The sequence below is a fragment of the Paramisgurnus dabryanus genome, chromosome 1, assembly GCF_030506205.2.
Source record: "Paramisgurnus dabryanus chromosome 1, PD_genome_1.1, whole genome shotgun sequence".
NCBI lineage: Eukaryota > Metazoa > Chordata > Actinopteri > Cypriniformes > Cobitidae > Paramisgurnus > Paramisgurnus dabryanus.
The window spans coordinates 9,765,839-9,783,940 of record NC_133337.1 but is presented as its reverse complement, the minus strand read 5'-3'; the positions used below and the strand labels follow the sequence as shown (position 1 = coordinate 9,783,940).

At 37.8% G+C, this 18,102-nt stretch overlaps 1 long non-coding RNA gene across 1 annotated transcript; it reads right to left on the bottom strand.

Annotated features, from left to right (window-relative positions):
• Positions 1 to 5,794: 5,794 nt before the first annotated feature.
• LOC135745871 (uncharacterized) lies at positions 5,795 to 11,959 on the bottom strand. The gene is made up of 3 exons (XR_012337676.1): positions 11,820 to 11,959; positions 9,021 to 9,298; positions 5,795 to 6,474 (listed from the first exon to the last, which is right to left on the bottom strand). It is a non-coding gene; the product is annotated as an uncharacterized lncRNA (long non-coding RNA).
• Between the last annotated feature and the right edge of the window lie 6,143 nt (positions 11,960 to 18,102).

Genomic DNA, 18,102 nt, shown 5'->3' with positions numbered 1-18,102 from the left:
AAGCGTTACCGGTAATTCATATACAATTTATTACAGTAAATGTTATTCTGTTTATATTCAAGGCAAATGTCTATACCTTTAAAGTGAATCATTTATATTTAAACATGTAAACATTTATTGCTTCCCTGTTTGTTACAGTTGTTGGTCGACACCCACCAATCTTTTATCATATTGCTTAAAGTATGAATTTTGTAACTGAGCTAAAAAATAAAGTCATTGATCTAACTGTTTACACTAAGTCATACACTGTCTTTACTGTACTTTGAGATTTTTCCTAGAAGGTTCCTGAATAAGGTTCGCTGAGCTTGTGCTGTGTTTCTGCAGCTGGTTCCCGTAGCGACTGGATACATGGCAAGCTGCACGTTGCCACGGCAAGTGAGGCAGAGTGCCAGACAGTCAGCTGACCAGAGAGAAAGAGAGAGAGAGAGAGAGAGAGAGAGAGAGAGAGAGAGAGAGAGAGAGACCTATAAAAGAGTATGAGTATAAAGTTCTAAGGTCTAAAGGGGCAGACTTTGAATAGAGAGTGAATGTGGGACTTTGTAAAGACGTGTTATGTAGTTTGAGCCAAAAAGCAAAACTAGAGATGAATTGAAATTGAAAGAAAAAGAGAGCGAGATTTTGAAAGGGTTTGGAAAAGAAGAGTTGCACGTAATCCTGTAATGACAGGATTTCTTTCCAGCATTTACTGAATACAGTGTGACGCTCCAGTACAATATGATTTCACAGCACAATATCTATTCTCAGTTCTGTCTCATTTAAGTATCAACTTAGTCTCAAATGTTTCTCCTGAAATTGCTTAGGACAAATAAAAACAGGGACTAATGTGCTCCTAATGTATAGCTCAGTGGTACTGTTAGAAATAAAGGTTTAAAACTGTACATTTTCTGTCGCTGGGGTGGTACCCTGTCTGTTTTTTACCTTTACAGGTATACTAAACATAATACAATGTTCTACCTTTTGGGGTACAATACTTTACCCTAATGACCCATTGTGTACCTTTAAAGGTAACTGTTCTGTACCCCTAAAATTTAACTGGTACAATATTGTTCCTTAGGTCCTTAATATTGAACCCCAAAATGTACAAAATTTCAATGTGATGTATACCCATAAAGGAACAAAAATTAACCTCTGAGAGTACCACCCCAACTACAGAAAGGTATACAGTTTTGTACCTTTCTTTACAGTGTAGATCATTAGCAGTGCAAAAGGTCATGAGTTTGAACCCAGGGAACATACATACTAATAAAAAAGTATGCATTGTAATGCACTGTCAGTCGCTTAAAGTAATACGTAAACGTACATTTTGAACTATCTGGATTTGAGAAAAATCTGAGACGCAGGAGCACAAGATTGCTTTTGCTCTCTTTTTGATTTCATTGATCACATCTTTGATGTTTCTTTCTTCTTGGCTAGTAAAATGCACACATATTAACAATCTGAATATATCTGTGTATGACTCAGGCAGTTTGATTTACGGCCAGTGTTACTGTAGATTATTATAAAGCGCACAGAATTAGGCCTAATGAGAGCGAACAATGTCCATCTGCCACTCCTCTCCTTATGTATGTTTGGAGGTTTTAGAAAACGGAAACACAGCCTTCTTTGTCTTTTCTGAACAGGCATATGTCACCGCCCACGCTGTATAACAGAAATGTTCATGTGTTGGAAAATTAAGAAATCTATTCAGAATCTCCAAGTGCCAGGAAAGCTGCAGGAGAAGGGAGTGGTGGAGGCATTAATCTCATAAATGTTGACACTCTACTCATTCAGGTCCTGTCTTGCAAAAAACCCTACTGTAAATAATTATTACCTGCCTATTGATGGCTATTGTAGCTATGTGAGAACAAGAGAGAAACATTTGTTTAGATACTAAGCCAGAATAGTCTGGAAGATGACAAGTGGATCTGTTTCTCCTATAAATCTGATCAAGTTTTTAACAACATAGCGGTCTGCGCTCATTCTGATCCTGTATAATATGTGTGTGGTAAAGGTGAAAGGATGCTCTTTAAAGGCCAGGATCTGGTGACTGAATTGCCCGCTCTTTAAATAGTCCACTGTCTCTCTCACCATGGACACAATAATTTCTTTTTAAAGCCTCGACACAACTCTCCCTGTCCTTGTGACCTCAACAGATGACACACACACACACACCTGTCAAACCCGGGTGTTAAAGTCAAGTTCACATGATTCATCAGCTGGGGCTTTATCTGAGATATCCTGCGCTCTGGGAAACACAAGTCAAGGTCAGTAATTGTTACTGCGATGCTGAGCAGGTGAAATGCAACATAATGATACAATGCAGCATTGTTTATAAACTTCTATTCTTCACAAGTTTCAAGAGTTAGACACATTTCACATTTAAAACATTTCACATGGACACTGTTAATGACAAAATATGCTGTCGACAAAATATGTTTCTCAAATCCATCTGTCTTGGCATCTGTCTTTCTTCACGTTGTTTGCATTGTGGTTGCGCTTATCATCCGTAGTATTTCTCAACACCTGTTTAACATTCTGCAGTCCAGAAACGTCCAGAAGCCCTGCTGACCATCAACCATGTAATTTAAAGAAACAGTTCACCTTAAAAGAAAAACATTTCCAGTGTTTATGCATTTGCCTTGTAATGTCGTCCCAAAACTTAGCATTCTTCACTATGTTGAACATAAAGGAATAAATCTTTAAGATGCTCCGGATATTAGCGGAATAATAGATAGTCCGGAAAGCATCATTGGCAGGGAAATGTTTTCTCTTAATTAACGATATAACTCATCAGTGGTGCTAAAAGAGTTAAAGCAGATTTGTTTGCTTGTTTAAGCACAACTGTACTTAAAAATTACACTTGCTCATCAAGAAAATACATATTGATTTAAAAATACTAAGTATGAAAGTCTTTTTTGCAGTGTATTGGTACCAAAGAGTGCACATTAGTACTTTAAAGATACATATTAGTATCTCAAGGGTACATATTGGTACCAAACTTATACATACTGTATCTGTACCTAATAGTGGATATTAGGAACTTTTAAAGAGGTACTTCCCCATTGACACACGTTTTGACCATTTTTATAACAGTGTTTAATGCCTGCCCACAACAATATTTGAAGGCCTCCAGCTCACAAATATTTGGTTGTCTTAGCTTATTTTAATGCTTGTTTTGTCTTATTTTCAATAATTTTAAGTCATATTGAGGCCCCCTTAGAAATTTGTTGACCCTCTGTAGGCCGTGGCCCCCTGGTTGAGAAACACTGATCTACACAATATGAGTTATAATGCTTTTTATTCCAGATCAAAGGAACAGACCGAAATTCTATTTACTGTATGTTGCCCTCGGGCGGAGATCTCATTCACATAAAATTTCACACGCATCAAGACAAGTTGCACCATGTTTGACATTAATAACATCAAACCGCATTTTGGAAAGCGCAGTTGATAGAACTTATACCCCTGGACCGTTACGGCTGTAATTAAACAGTAAAATCTTTTTCCTGTATGCCAGCACTTCTCTTTGACCCACTTTTTACTGCAGCGGTCGGATAAGGAAAATGACTCAGAGCCAAACGGAGATCAAACAGCATCAACCTTCAGCCTCTGAGAGACAACAGCAGTGGCATAACAGTAAATATTAACCAGAATGAGAAAGACACTTTACATAAGAGTTTACATGCACTAAGCTTGTCATAGGTTAATGCGATACCTGTTTTCCCTCACATCCCGCTTTGCCTCTGTTTAACAGCCAGACCGGTCGTCTGTTTTTACTCTCCAGGTGTGTGAGAGAGATGGTTAGACGCCACATTCAACATAAAAATGTGCATAGGGTTCGTGTGACAAAGTCAGATTTAGCAGCTGATGTATTTTTAGAAAAGTTAAATCATTCACAGGCGGTAATGGTTGCACATTCTGAGTTTAAGCATCTTTCCTGCTTTATAGAGGACATCTGCATGGAAGATTTTGGCTGACTGGTTCGGTTTGTGCACCTGCACCAAACAGACCAAGGAATGAATAATCTGCAATGTACAAAGCAGTTTATCAACTGAAAAGGTGCTAAAAAGTTTAGTTTCTGTTTTTGATTGAACCAAGGGGATCTCCAATCTCTGAAGAAAGCAAAAATCAGGTGGCTATTGATCTCACAATAATATAGTTAAATATTTTCTACATGTACTGTTCCAGTACAATTCCCAGGGAACAGACATACTGGTAAAATGTATAGCTTGCACTGTCAGAACAAATGGTAACAAAAATAGTTCCTAGCTGTCATTTTCAAAAAAATACACCTTTTCACCAAAAAAGTGCATATTGGTACATCAAAGGCACATATTGGTACCAAATGTATACATATCTGTACCTAAATGGTACATATTAGGACCTGTTTAAGGAGTACTGCCCCAGTGACAGCTTCGGACCATTTTTCTGACAGTGTAAATTCACTGTAATTCCATTCGGATTAAAATATGTGCCAGATGCAAAAAGTGTTGAAAAACAAATATGTTGCTTAGAAAAAATACATGCTTTCAAAGTACACAGCTACTTTTCATGACAATGAATAAGGGAAGATGATTCTGGCCCTATAAGGAGCAAACCAACCAGTCAAACTCCAACCTGTCAATGTGAATCGAGTGCAAAGTTGAGTGGGTCTTTGGCATGTTGCCACCGGAGGGCGATCTTACTTTAGCCGAGACTCATTCATTATGACAGTGGCATGTCTTAGTGTTGCCTGATGTACATTTCTTAGCAATTGTGTCAGAGGATTTGGAATAAGATCAACCGAGTGCAAGCACATGAGTCAGCTTTACAGATTATAAGCGAACAGAATAAAGCCACAGTCTGTTTAACAACATCTAACCGATTGCTGGTCTATTGGGAATTGCATGACCACTGATACATTGGCCCGTTTGTCACGCTAACTGTAAAGCCACGTTGCTGTGATATTTCAGTAGAATATTCAGACAGTGTGTGGTGTGTGAGCACACGATCGCATTACAGTATTGATTTTTAGATAGTAATAGACGTTTCCTAGAAGCATCAGACCAGCTTCTGTTCCTGCTAGACTACTGTAGGTAATCATCTGTGGGGGACTGTTTCTTTAAATGAGATATTTGTACATAAAAATCTGAATTACTTGAGCATGGAAACTAAATAAAAATAAAAATATATAATTTATACCGAGTTGAGTATGAATTATCAGTGTATCTGTGGATTAATATTGTATACTGTATTGTTTACTGTAAAGGCAAACCTTGATATTAATTTCACTTACAAGTTATACAAAAAAGTGTAGACAAGATCACTTGGTTTGCTTGCCGGCATACAAGGATAAACTAATCTTGCATTTAGCAATGATGCTGGTACTAGTGATGATTTTCTTTGTATTGTTACACCTCGCTTGGAACCTCAACCAAGGTGGTACTATAAAAATGTACCAAGTACTAGGTACTCTACACAGTATTAAACCCCTTCAAAAGTGAGCCTTACCAAGCCATGCCAAGCCGTACTAAGCAGTGGAAAAGCGGCATTAGATCTTGGCATTAAAGCCTTAAACATTGTGTTTTGTAATTAGGGTAAAAACTAAATTTCAAATATATACTGTACATTTTTTGTTTAGTTGGTTGGTTGGTTTTCAAGATTGGGAAATGACCACCTCATGCTGGAACATACTGTAAGCACTGCCTCCAAAAGTTTAATTACTTGTCATGTTATCCAAAAGTATATAACCTACCAAAGCTGTATATGGGGGGGGGGGGGGGGGGGTTAGGCTTTTGTATGGCACTGTTGCATATGTTAGCATCAAAACAACAAATAACAGAGGAGAGTTCAGCTTTGGGTTATGTAATGTTTGTTTAGTTGTGCAATAGTGGCCACAACGCGGGTCCATTATCAAATTGCATAGGGTACTTATGTAAGCACTTGTGTTGAGGAGATGTTAATCACTCATGGTTTAGATATGACCTTAAGGTTTCGGAGGCAATTGTTTGGCTTTTTTAGGGCTCTCTGGAGTGTTTACCTCAGAGTAACTACAGGTAAACAGGTGCTCGTGACGTTTTGCTCTAGAGTCATTGCTACATATGGAAAAAACGAGTGCCATAAAACCATAAAAGCACACGATTTCCTTCGTCCATGGCCAAATATTTGCTGTGCTCTAATGGCCCATTGCTGATCTAACAGATGTGTTTGAGCTCCATTATGACCACGATCACACAGCCTGCATGTGTTCGACCAGTGAGATCAGCACACTATCAGTTGTCTGCCTCCATCTGTTTCCTTGCACCTCAAATTTAAACTGTCAGAGGGTGCCCCAGCTGGTCCTGTTGCATCTTAAAGCCTTATATAATCACAATGTCAGTGCCGGTATGTGAGCTATGGTTCACATTGTATAACAGTCCAAAGTTTCTTTGGCTGATTTGAATCCTCTTTGAAGCACATTTACTGACAGTTCAGCGTCTCGGTCATGTGCAAAATCCCAGGTCGACCAGGGACATCCTGAAACATAAACAGTTTCCCTGTTAGTTTCCTTTCCTAGCCTATCATGGTGTTGCAACCTGCCTCGAATCACTTTGAGTCACACGAAACTAAAGCAATCCAGATTTTTCTGCACTTCAGTTGAAACTAAATGTCTATTGTGAACAATCACCTCCGATTCCTCTTAATAAATAATTGGTCTTGATAATAATTTGAATTGGCTCAGAACGCAAACTCATTCATCTTTCAGTCGTCTGAGCCCACGCTTTCTGGAAACACACTTTCACTGTGATTTTTTGATATGTTGCCCAGAAAAACCAAAATGCATGATTTATTTTAAGTCTCCAATATCTTTCAGTAAGATCTAAATCGGCTTTTTTTAAAAGGCTAAATGGCTCAGGTGGAGTCACATCTCATCTATCAAAACTATCGAGGCATCATTTCAGCATTTGCGCAATTATTAACGGTTATATACAGTCAAGAAAAACAAAAATAAAAAATATTTTACTATAAATCACATGACTTCTTCAAGAACCTCTACATATCAGTTTAATGTCCAGAGAAATGATGCATGCTCGCTGAGTTATTTATTTATTTTTCGACCACGTTTTTCCCAGAAACTCAGAGGAAAACTAATTTGATGACGAAAGGGTCAAAGCCGTGTTACTGATGTTGAGTAACTCATCCATCTTCTATTTAAAAGCATGTCTGTTAAAAGTTGTAACGCTTAAAGTTGAGCAACTCTTTCAGGATCACATAAGAGGAGAAAGTTTCATTTCAGGCACATATACTGTATTTCCACGTAAGCCAAGAAGAGGATAACTGTATGCAGAGAGAAGCTTTTCCACAGGAAGAGTAAAGCACACACACACACGCTCTTCATATCCAAACCAGGCTGACAAATTCAAACCACATCGACTCTATGACTTTTCTATTTGCTCCTGTCAGTGTCCAAAGCGCTGATGTTGGTCACCTCGAAACACACAAACACACACACACACACACACACACACACACACACACACACACACACACACGCACACGCACACGCACACACACACACGCGCGCACACACATGTTGGCATATGTGGTAGTACAAACTGTATATTCTATTCCCCTAACCTACCCCTGTCACTAACCCTAACTGTCACAAAAAATCTTGGGAGTCTTTAATATATGAAAAAGTACCATGTAGTAGGTTTTTACGCCTTGCAGTTTACGAGGACACTTCCTGTGCATAATAAGCATGTCATTATACACTATTCATCCCTGTAAACCACATCTACCAACCCACCCAGACACACACACACGCACACACACGCACGCGCACACGCACGCGCGCACACACACGCGCGCACACACACACACACACACACTTACACACACACACACACACTTACACAAACCCTATTACATAATGATGTGAAATACCAAAACCAAAAATGATGTAACATAATTTGTTGGAGAGAAGTTGACAGATTTTTTGTCAATTACTAAAATATAATCTTGAGTTAAATTTGGATGAAACCAAAAATGGATGGGTGAACATTTTACAGTAAGTGTGATTGCTTAGAAAGTCCTGCTGGAGTGAGTTTTGGCTTGTGGTGTAAAAAAAACTAAGAGCCCATATTTGCGAACGAGCACACCACAAAAACACACATCAGTCTGGCACTACGTGGAGATGCCACAGCTATAAACGGAAAATCAGAACTCTAAGGCCAAGAAAATATGAGAGAGAGAGAGAGCGTGGGTGTGTGTCCTATTGAAGATTTGGCTTGTGTTGGAGAAAAAGCCTATACAGTATTTGCCAGGGTGGAACGAAAGAGAGAATGATGAAGAGAAAGCGTGTGTCTGTGTGTGTGTGTGGTGTGTGAGAGAGAGGGGAGGACCTAAGGCGAGCAAGGACCTCAGCAGAAGTCAAAGATGACCCAAGTGAAATCTGAGTTTTTTTTACATTTTCTGTGCTGATTTTATGGGAAAATGTGCAGAATTTTGCAGAGCGCATTTAAACATGGAAAGATTGTTGAATGCACGGTTTAATACTGTATAGTAAAAACTGTCGCTCAATTGGTACAGCATTGCGTTAACAACACAGAGATCATGGCTTCAATTATACTAATAAAAATGTATAGCCTGAATACACAGTAACTGGCTTTAGATAAAAGTTAAATGTAATATTGCATTCAGCACAATTTATGATGCCATTTTTATATTCCTATCTGACAGTAGCATCTGTGATTGACAGCAAAGTATAACCCACAAGGCATGCTTCTCATGCTGTAAATATGTCAGTGATGCAACTGTCAACTAGTTTTCGAAAGCATTGCACTCTCTGATACAGCACATTTGAACCTTTTAATCCACCATCATTACACCAGAAATAAACAAAACAAATTCAGCCAAAGGTGACTAAAACTCAATTCTGCGTATCTCTCCAAAGCCCTATTTCTGTCCCTCTATGTTACACTTTTAACTTATTCTGCTCTTTTGTTCAGAGCATTTAGTATGACACATGAGATCAGGACACACACACACACTGTGATGGTCTTCCAGAGGTTATAACTAACCTCTGTTTAGTCCAATCATTCCACATCTCCCCAGCCAATGGTTCCGAAAGGCCTCCAAATCTCAGACAGTGGTGGTCGGGTCACCCGGATGCCGGAGGGGCGGGGGCGGTCGAGACCCAAGCGGAGGCCTCTCATAGCAGGCATGGTTGGAACGTCTGCAGGGTCACGTTACAGGCAAAATCTTTCAGCCCCCTGCATAGTGCTGTCATCTTTCCATTTCTGAGGTCCACGGTGATGACATCGTCCCCAAGCGTGGCACAAAAAATAGGGTCACAGGACTGTAAGGTGAGCGGAAAGGACTTTAATAAAGGAGGAGGACAAAAGGGAAAATTTGAAGCATGTGCTTGTGTTACTTTTTTGTCGTGTCCTCTCACAAGTCGGTCGTACAACACAGCAGGCAATAAATATGTTGCAGTTAGGTAACGATGCAATGCACTTTTGTTTTGTTCAGTGATAAATGACACAACGCGGGCTTGAATACAAGTCTAAACACAGTTTTGTTGTAGTTTTAAATCCATCCATTATACAACCAAAATAAAAACACTGTGAAAAGGTGAAATTATCTGCCTGCAACGCTGTCATTAAAGTAAGCTTCAAAAACATCATTACACATCATCGCTTTTGTTTGACAAAAACTAAATTTGAGTCGAGGGGTTTAGACTTTAAAAACATAACCAGAATTAGTCAGAAACCTTATGAATGGCCAAATGAGGCAAAAGTGGTTCTCATGCACTACCAACCTTATGTACACTTTTAAAAATAAAGGTGCTTCACGATGCCATAGAAGAAACATTTTTGGCTGAATGGTTCCATAAAGAACTTTTAACAACCGAGTAACCTTTCTGCTTCACAAATGTTTTTTTTTTTAACTTTATTATTTAGACTTTTTTATAAGAAAGGAAACTTTGACTGGTTCTTGCGGGAACCAAAATGGTTCTCCCATTTTTGTAGCACGTTTATCCTTGAGAGTGTATTGGATCTTACAAGACATCAGACTTCCTGTGCATTTTCACTTCACATCAAATCAAATACACTACTTTTTCATTAATTTTCCAAAAAATGCACCCAAAATATAAGCAGTCCCTGATAATTATTATACTAAAATGGAAACATTGTGGTTGCTTGCAAAATAAGAATTTTCATAATATATGAATAATATAAAATATCCATCAATGGAGAAAGATGTATTTGGACACGCTGGCCAGCTGAACCCTAATGCACTAGCCAACACCCATAATAAAACATTTCAGAGGCATTTGTATCATTACGGACTCATCTGTAGGACAAAATGTGACTCTTTTATCTTTTAAAACTTAACGAATAAATGCTTTAACGATGTAATTGTGCTTTATAGCTTGGAGATTATTACTGTATATGCTGTTTACATGTTATATGGGTTATAATTTTTGAGTTCACAGAGTTTTTGGACAGGTTCGTTGAGGTTCTTCATACCTGTGAATCTATTTTTATAGTAAAGGCACAAAGGTAAGCTAATGAGATCAATCTGTGACTCCACTTGGAAGAAACAGGATACTTTTCACCCTCAGCGCAGCTGATCTCATACCAGCCTGTTTCAAAGCGTTCAGAGACAACCTGAACCCTGACAGCCCCCCCCCAATGCCTTATAACCTTTATAAACAAACATACACTCACACATACAAAGATTAAGGCCTGTCGGTCAAGCGTAAAGCCATCACAACACAAACGCCGCATCTGTTTGCTTTTGCGGTTTGACTCTGGAGCCATGAACACAATGCATCTGACTGATGCATCACACGTAGCTTTGTTTGTTTGATATTTAAAGCTATGCTTTCTAAGGTTTAACCGGCAAAGCTTGTGAGAAGCAACATTTTAGAGGTAGTTCATTCAACACAAATGCTGTTCTTCTTCCATGGAACACAAAAGGATTCGGCGGATTATCCTTACAATAAAAGTGGATCGCGAAACATTGCGAAGGAAGTACTATAAAAGCAGCAATAAAGAGTATGAGAACATGCACTCAGACTTTATTGCTTCTCACGTGTATCAGGTTTCAAGCGGCAGGGTAATGACAGAATTTTTTTATTTTTTGGTCGAACTGATCGTTTACAGGATTAAAGTTTCACGTCATGGACTAAAATCTTTCCTCCTGAAACTCATTTATTCATAATATAGCAGACTGGTAACTATTATTTACATATGGTGATACAAATAAACAATAAAGAATATTTGTGGTACTACAGCAAAGCATGCTAAATCTTTAATTCATTGTTCTTTTGATCTTTTAATACAATCCAGGTTTCAACAGCCATAAAGTCAATGTGTGTGTGTGTGTGTCTGTGTGTGTGTTTTGCCAGGGGCTCAGTAAAGTGCATAAGGGTCCAGGAATGAATTTCGGCGATCATATACCTAAGCATTAAGTTTTACAACCTTAGATTTATCACAAACACACACACACACACACACACACACACACACACACACACACACACACACACACACACACACACACACACACACACACACACACAACTTTCAACATGTGAGATGAGCAAACTGTTCACTAATCACATCAAGATTTTTCCATGTTATTGTCACCCCAGAAACTAATAAACACTGATCCTAAAACAGACACAGACGAATTACAAATGTATATTCTGAATGAAGTACAGAAGTAAAGTATGAGTATGTGTGACCTTGTCTGTGCAATACAGGTTGAAGTCTTATAATCTAATGATGAGATGAGGAGCATCAACTCATTGAAATAATGTAAATCTTTCTCTCTACTGTTGTGCGTGGACATAAACAAGCACAACATACCTGAACAGCATCACAACACTTTCAGTCCCTTTAAACAGCAGAAAACCCTCAGTGAGATCGGTGCAATCTGTGGAAGAGACGACAATCACATGTCAATGATCTGTCTGGAATTAAACTGACTATGTGAGGAATGCCTTAAACTGCTCTCTTAGTTACCATACAAACATGAACACAAGAGGAAATAAAAACCATACGCCATGTGCTAATATCACCAAACACCCAGCATTACATGCTGTATTACAACTTTTCATGATGTGCTGTTTAGTAAGTTCATCTTTGCGTACACTCTTCAAAATAAAGCTTCTTTAAAAGGAATGTCTTAGAAGAACATTTAAGTGAAAGGTTATTAAAAAACATTTATTTCATCCCTTTATATAGTCTGAAGAACATGCAACAAGCTTGAAAGTTCTCTGTACAGCCAGACCTTTATTTTCAAGAGTGTAGGAACCTCAAAAACCATAAGGCAGTGGTTCTTAAACAAAGGTCCAGGGCCCTCTGCATGTTTTAAGTATATATGTTTGGCAGATGCTTTAATCCCAAGTGACCTATCATAACCAGTCTGCGAATGATATGTAACCTTAAAATAAATCAAAATATATTCGTTTTTATTTACAATCAATAAATTGATGTTAAAAGAATTAAAGATTGAAAACATATGCACATAAAGAAAACATCTGTCATATGTTAAAGGGTTAGTTCACCCAAAACAAAAACAATTTCTGTCATGATTTACTCACCCTGATGTTGTTCTAACTTTTGTTGAATGCCAAAGATGTTTTGATAAATGATGGTAACTGTGTGCTTATCATCATTACCAAAATCCATCTTCTTTTGCATTAAACAGAGTAAAGAAACTCATGTAGGTTTAAAACAACATGAGGGTAAGAAAATTGTATTTTGGGGTGAACTATATCTGTTAAATGCTCACACTTATTTGTTTGTCTTTTTACACTTATTCATTGAGCAGACACTTTTATTCAAAGCGACTTACAAATAGAGATATTTATTTATTTATTTTAAAGCAGGCGTACAGAACTAGTAATAAAGTCTGAAACAAAACTGCTTTGTTTTTATCACTCACAAAAATTATTCAAGCCCTTTTTAAAAATGACACATTGAAATTGTGTTCACTTAATTTAAAATATCTCATTAAGACCAAAAAGTATATATTTTAAATTAGTCCAACACAAAATGTATATGTACTAAAATTTACAGAGTTCTTTTTAATTGCATTAACACAATTAGTTTGTGTTTGGGTTCTAGAATCTAGAATAATATTGTTGCTCTATCATAGACTACAACATGACTGAATCTTAAGGTTAATTTTCTGTGCAACGATTCTTTAAATTTAACATCTGTGTCATGGTTAGGATGGTCATGGTCGAATTTGGATTTAATATTGATGAGTATTCATTTTTTCCACTGTCAGAGAATGTGTATATCATAAATATGAATTTAAAATACACTGAAATATGTTTTATCTCAACCTAATTTTATCATGTTCAATCCACTTAAACATTTTATGTTGGGACCACATTAATTATTTTTTTTGTTTGTTTATGCATTTTTAGGTAAAGAGAAAGACTTTATAGTGTTTAATGTTTGTTTATCTTATTGATTTCGAAGAGTTTGTTTTATAGTTTGTGTAATATATATATATATATTCAAACTGCATGGTTACCATTGCCGAGTATGCAGAAGATTGGCCAACCCAGTCTCACCCCATGGCGTCAATATTTGACGACACTTGACCATGCGTCAATATGTTGACGCGGATGGTATACCTTTCGCGTCATTTTTTGACGAACTGGGGACTTCAATACTATTAAGTCCGTTGCATTCTCTTTCCTATTTTCTTACCATTTTCGCGTCGGTTTAGGGTTAGATTTACATAATGACATCCCTACCCAAACCTAACTCTAACCCCAACGCCAGGTGACAACTGTTTAATTTCGCGTACCTAACTCTAACCCCAACGCCAGGTGACAACTGTTTAATTTCGCGTACACTGTTTAATTTTGCCTAATCTAACCCTAAACCGACGCGAAAATGGTAAGAAAATAGGAAAGAGAATGCAACGGACGTAATAGTATTGAAGTCCCCAGTTCGTCAAAAAATGACGCGAAAGGTATACCCTCCGCGTCAACATATTGACGCATGGTCAAGTGTCGTCAAATATTGACGCCATGGGGTGAGACTGGGTTAGATTGGCGCTTGTGGTTAAGTTGTGGATGTGACGTACTTCTCTCAACAAGCACAAACTGTGTTAATGCCTGTCTGGAGATCAGTCTCTTCTCACATGCTCATCCAATGTATCATATGTTATTTTTATTAGCATGCTAACATGTGCTTATGCTAATTAATATGATATAGAAACCCTTTTATATAGAATAACTGAATTGAGTTATTCAGAATACACTACACCGAGTTATTCAAACTACACTAAATTGAGTTATTCAAACAACATTAAATTGAGTTGAGGCAACTACACTTGATTGAATTCTACCATCTACTTTTAAATGAGTTAAACAAACTCAACATATTTTTATTGTGTAAAGCAGGTTTTTATAAGTAAGGGGTACACATTCATATTGGATGGAAATCCTGCACACAATTTGAGTTAATCCAATGAATCATCTTTTTTTTGTAGAGTGTATGAGAAAAGGACAACTGCGGATATTGACTAGACAATAGGGGGCCTTGAAGTTACAAACATAGAGAACCATTGGGACCAACAGTGATTACATATGTGATCTAATAAAGGCTGTGGTCTTTCCCGTTGTTTCATTCAATATTTCCTCTCAAGGATTTTGTTACATTTTTTCTTTTCTTCATTTTTGTCTCCCTGGGCAATACTGTATATAGACAAGCTGAGTCACAATGATTTCACACGATGAGTCACACAAGAAGCAGAAGAGGATAAATACAGATTCGAGTGAGCCAACAGAAATGCAGAATGTTTATTTCAATTCAAATGATTTGTCTTTGTGTCTTCGTGTGTGCGGTGACTGTGTGTTTAGTCTTGTCCAAGTGTGCGAAGGTTGTTTATGAATTTCCGAAACATGTGATTGCGTGTTTATCTTTAGTGCAAGAAAGATGGATACGTAGAAAAAGATTTGGAGAAAAGTGGCATAAAATGAATGCAGTTAACACTTACACTGACACGCACAGAGATCAACAGCACCGGCTTCTCTATCTGCAACAATTTACAGGATTTATACCATCAGTTGGGTAGAGCGGGCCACAACACATTTTGCTTTTGGCTCAGTCATGTAAAAAATATTTCAGTTGCATGAATCACATTTCTACACGAGCAACACACAAGTTCACTTTAAGTTTGTTCCTAGAATCTACGATTCTCACCGAGGTGCAAATGTTACAACTTACCCGGCACCGGCAAAGATTTGTTGGTTCAACTTCAAAAAGTTACCTGGTGGTTCAACTTAAAATAATCATTCAAGTTAATTCAACTTAAAAATATTAATGAACCCAAAAAACTTGTTAAACACCAGCTGCCATGTGTATTTCAATCTAGAGTATGAAAGTTGTTTTTCCTTAAACATGTTTTCCTTTTTCTCAGAATGATAGTAACTAAATATGATTACAGTAAATACACTCCCGCCCCCTGATTCCTTTCACTCTCACTTTCTTTATTATTTGATCCCTCTGAATATGTTGTTTCCTTTCTGTGTAAATGATGCCATGGAAGCGCTGGTAAATATAGATTTGGGTTACAGAGCTGCTGGGGTAATGGCAGCGTGTGGAAATACACTGTGTGTATGTGAGCACGCACCTTACAAACACACACACGCACAGGTGTAAGACGCGGTCTGATGAGTAATGATGCAGATCGTGTGTTCCTGACATGCAGCACGTCTCTGCTGCAGGGTGTGGACTGACTTTGATTTGTAAAGTAGCAGACCTTGGTCACGCCACACTGTTGGAAATGAGGGTAAATTCCAGTTTATTTTCAGCAACATGACAATTTAACATGCCACCAATTTATTACTGCTCACCAAACAATAAAATCAAAATATGTCTCATTGTGATACATTAGGTAATAGAAACTAGACAACATCAACAGTTATATCTACACACGCTCTTAAAAATAAAGGTGCTCTATGGTTCCATAATGAACCTTTCTGTTTCCCAAAACAATTACAAAAGATAAAACAGTAAGAAAGATTTGCTTTTTTCAAGAATCTTTGACCATTTTGGCAGAGAGGGTCCTTCTATACACTCTAAAAAATGGTGCTAAATAGTAAGCTTGTAATCATAGAGGAACCATTTTAGCATTAAAGAGCACCTATATAGCACCTCTGTACAACCATAAGTGGTGCTAAAGCATGACTTTCAGCAGTGCTACATTCATTAAATGCTTTTTGCCACACTGTCAGAATTTTTTTTCCAAAATATGTACCTCAGCTGTCACTGAGGCAGTACCCATTTAAAAAAAGTGCACCTTTGCACCTAAAAAGTTCATATTAGTACCTTTAAAGTACATGCTCTATTTGTACCAAAGGGAGCTTATTGGTACCCAAAAGATGCACATTAGTATCCCAAATGTAAATTGGTATACATATGAAGTGAAAAATTGACAAGCTTGTCAAGTATGCACACTCGAAATGTGACCTCTGCATTTAACCCATCCCTGTGAGTAGTGAACACACGTACTGCAGTCGTGAACACACACACACACACACACACACACACACACACACACACACACACACACACACACACACACACACACACACACACACACACGGAACATTGAGCAGCTACACTAGCGCCCGGGGAGCATAAAGGGAAATCACAGCCCGCCAGCGCTGTGAGACTTGAACAGGTACCACTCGGGTTACAAGCTCTAACCACTAGGCTACAACTAACTAGGCCCCACCAACAGCTGGGGTAAATATTTTGAAAAAAAAAATTCTAACAGCTCTAGCTCTCACTGGGAAGGTACCCTTTTAAAGGCTCCCCTAGAGTTAAACATTTGATTTTTACCATTTTTGAATCCATTCTGGCGATCTCCGGGTCAGGCGGTACCATTTTTAGCATAGCTTAGCACAATCCATTAAATCCGATTAGACCATTAGCTTCATGCTCAAAAATAACCAAAGAGTTTCAATATTTTTCCTATTTCCTATATTTTTATTATTTTTTTTTCCTGTAGTTAGATCGTGTACTAAGACCGAAAATTAAAAGTTGCAATTTTCTAGGCCAATATGTCTAGGAACTATACTTTCATTCTGGCATAATAATCAAGGACTTTACTGCTGTAACATGGCTGCAGGAGGCGCAATTATATTACACAGCGGCCAAAAATATTCCCCTGCTATTGAAAGTTACCAAGGGAACTATTTTCAGCCGCTGCGTAATATCAGAAAATCGCAATATTTAATTCTTAATACACGGTGTAACTACAGAAAAGTCAAGTTTTAAATAGGAAAAATATCGAAACGCTTTTTTTATTGTTGAGTGCAATGCTAGTGGTCTAATCAGATTCAACAGATTATGCTTAGCTATGCTGAAAGTGGTACCGCCAGACCCGGAGATCAGCTGAATAGATTCCAAAATGGTAAAAATCTAATGTTTAACTCTAGGGGAGCTAAAAAAAAAGCATATTTTCAAAATAAGTGGAGGGCCCCTTTAGTAAAGTATGCTTTTGCACCTAAAGAGTTCATATTAGAACCTATTTGTACCAAAGAGTGCACATTAGTACCTCAAAGGTAAATACTGGTACCAAATGTAAACATATCTGTACCTAAATGGTTCATATTATGACCTTATTAAATGGTAATGCTAAAGTGACAGCATGGGAACATTTTATTTCTGACAGTGTAAGACTTAACCCTTCCGGTTCACGGTATATAACTCGTTGAGTAAAGTCCACTGGTAGATTGAACACTGATGGTTTAAACAGGAGACTGGGAGCTGCCTCTCCAAAATTCCTCCTTTAATCACAGATTAACTCACTTACAACATTCTTTGGATATTTAAGCAGCCAATGGTTCGGTGCTGATGGAGTGAGGGTGGCAAGAGGATTATCTTATATGTCTTGGGTAGATAAAACTGCTGCTAAGTGCTTTACGTGGTTATATTATGCTAAACATAGCAGTTAATCTATAGCAAGTGGAGCGTTACTAAAATCAGTTATTTTAAACACCGCAAACAAACAGCTCTTAAACTCAAAGCTCTTTAAAACTGATCTACTGACGACTGCCATTCAGTGAATCACATGAACCCTTCAGCTCAGGTTTAACAAGATGGGTGAGAAATT